At 47.1% G+C, this 2500-nt stretch overlaps 1 protein-coding gene across 1 annotated transcript in view; it reads right to left on the bottom strand.

The window, feature by feature from the left end:
- zgc:114120 (uncharacterized protein LOC619267 homolog) overlaps nucleotides 1-2500 on the bottom strand; it is a 63152-nt gene that overhangs the window by 23567 nt on the left and 37085 nt on the right. The gene's annotated exons all lie outside the window — the stretch shown is intronic.

Genomic DNA, 2500 nt, shown 5'->3' with positions numbered 1-2500 from the left:
ATCCAGCAGGACCAGGACACACGGTACACCCAGAGTCACAGGAGAAAGGAAGGGAAGGGGGGAAAGGGAAAGAGAAAGAGAGAGAACAGATGGAGAAGAATGACAAAAAAGAGTCGGAGAGTTAAAAAAAAAGAACTCACCCGAGTTGAGTCATCACACAGACACACACACACACACACACACACACACACACACACACACACACACACACACACACACACACACACACACACACACACACACAGCAACAACAGCGGGTCTGCTGGAGAGCTGCCATTCTGGAGCAGCTTATGACAGTTTCCACACTAATAACACTAAATCCTTACTGCACCAAATGGAACCCCGTTTCCCAGAAGCACCGCGGTGAACGCTTCTGACAGAACAACTCTCCGAATGTGTTTTTTAAGAGACTTATGGAAGGTTATGACACGGTAGCAGGCTGGCCTTGGCAGACTACATCCACTTTAAGTGTACTGCAGTCAAAGTGATGACTGATGGACTGGAGTACATCTACCGGAGGTAAAGCAGGGGCAGAGAACACTCACTAGCCCGCTACATGAAGCTGTTAGCACACATACATATAGCACTGAATAACGTGTTTAAAACCAACATTAAATGTTAAAACATGTTTAAAACCAACAAATGTGTGTTTATGAGGAGATTGCATCAGTATTAATCTTTTAGAAATTAAAAGACATTGTATTAAACTCTCACAGGCATAACATGGATGGCTCTTAATTTCATGTTTTCCATTATATCAATACAATGTCATTAATACACTAAAACATGTTTAAAACCAACAAAGGTGTGTTTATGAGGAGATTGCATCAGTATTAATCTTTTAGAAATGAAAGACTTTGTCTCGATACAATGTCATTAATACAACTCCTGCCGTTTTGCGCACACAGACAAAAGCTCTCTGCAAATGTTCAAACGTTGCTTTTTTTAATTAGTAATTTAGTGCTTATGAATGTGTTATGAAATCCCTGTGCAGGCACTCTTTGCACAAAGCATTACAGAACACCATGATGTCCAGCCCACACTGCACAAGACATCGTGACCAGTCTAAGAGAGTGTGTGTTTGTGTGTGTGTCTCGACTGCACAAGACATCGTGACCAGTCTAAGAGAGTGTGTGTTTGTGTGTGTGTCTCCACTGCACAAGACATTGTGACCAGTCTAAGAGAGTGTGTCACCACTGCACAAGACATTGTGACCATTCTAAGAGAGTGTGTGTTTGTGTGTGTGTCTCCACTGCAGAAGACATCGTGACCAGTCTAAGAGAGTGTGTTTGTGTGTGTGTCTCCACTGCAGAAGACATCGTGACCAGTCTAAGAGAGTGTGTGTTTGTGTGTGTGTCTCCACTGCAGAAGACATCGTGACCAGTCTAAGAGAGTGTGTGTTTGTCTCCACTGCACAAGACATCGTGACCAGTCTAAGAGAGTGTGTGTTTGTGTGTGTGTCTCCACTGCAGAAGACATCGTGACCAGTCTAAGAGAGTGTGTGTTTGTGTGTTTGTCTCCACTGCACAAGACATCGTGACCAGTCTAAGAGAGTGTGTCTCCAGACCTGTCCTGTCCACACTGCAGAAGACATCGTGACCAGTCAAAGAGAGAGAGAGAGAGAGAGTGTGTGTGTGTGTGTGTGTGTGTGTGTGTGTGTGTGTCTCCGCCTGCTGTCTCTCACCACCACCGAGTCCTGGAATGACAGACCCATCTGGCTAACATACAGAGGGACAAAGGGGGGTCGAGCCGTAATCATTTCTTCTTGTTGTTTTCCTGTCACGTGGCAGGTGTGTGCTTTTCTTGTCATCCTTTAGCTCTCCGCCTTCGGTGTGTGTTTGTGCCTGGTCATGTGTATGTGTGTGTGTGTGTGTGTGTGTGCGTGTGTGTGTGTGTGTGTGTGTGTGTGTGTGTGTGTGTGTGTTTGTGTTTGTGTGTGCATGAGTGTGGGTCTCTCCTATCTTCGGTGTGTGCTTGTGCATGGTCATGTGTGTGTGTGTGTGTGTGTGTGTGTGTGTTCCCTCTTCGGTGTGTGCTTGCTAAGAGTCCCTCCCTTCTTCCATTAGATGTTACTGAATCTCGGAGGTCGAATGGATTCTTAATCTGATCCTGGAACAGGGTTGAAGGTCACTTTGTCCTCCCCTCCGACAGGCATCTGATAGTGACTCAGCACACAACACACAGAGACAGGAGTGCTTGCTTTCTCTCTCTCTCTCTCTCTCTCTCTCTCTCTCTCTCTCTCTCTCTCTCCCTCTCCCTCTCTCTCTCTCTCCCGCTGATACAGTAGCCTGCCTGCCCGCCAGACCACTTTAGACAGCTGTGTCGAGGTGACGGCAGCTGGCAGGAAAAACAACACCGCAGCGGGCACATCACCAGGATACCTGCCCGCTGCCACCGCCTCCTCCGCATCCTCTGCCACCTCCACATCATCCATATCACCCACCACTGGGCAGAGTACCCAATAAAGCTGTCAGACAGGCGGGTGGAGAGCCTTTCAGAC

Source organism: Clupea harengus, chromosome 23 (assembly GCF_900700415.2).
Source record: "Clupea harengus chromosome 23, Ch_v2.0.2, whole genome shotgun sequence".
NCBI classification, from domain to species: Eukaryota; Metazoa; Chordata; class Actinopteri; order Clupeiformes; family Clupeidae; genus Clupea; species Clupea harengus.
Note: the sequence above shows the minus strand (reverse complement) of the source record. Positions and strands in the feature narration are given on the sequence as shown.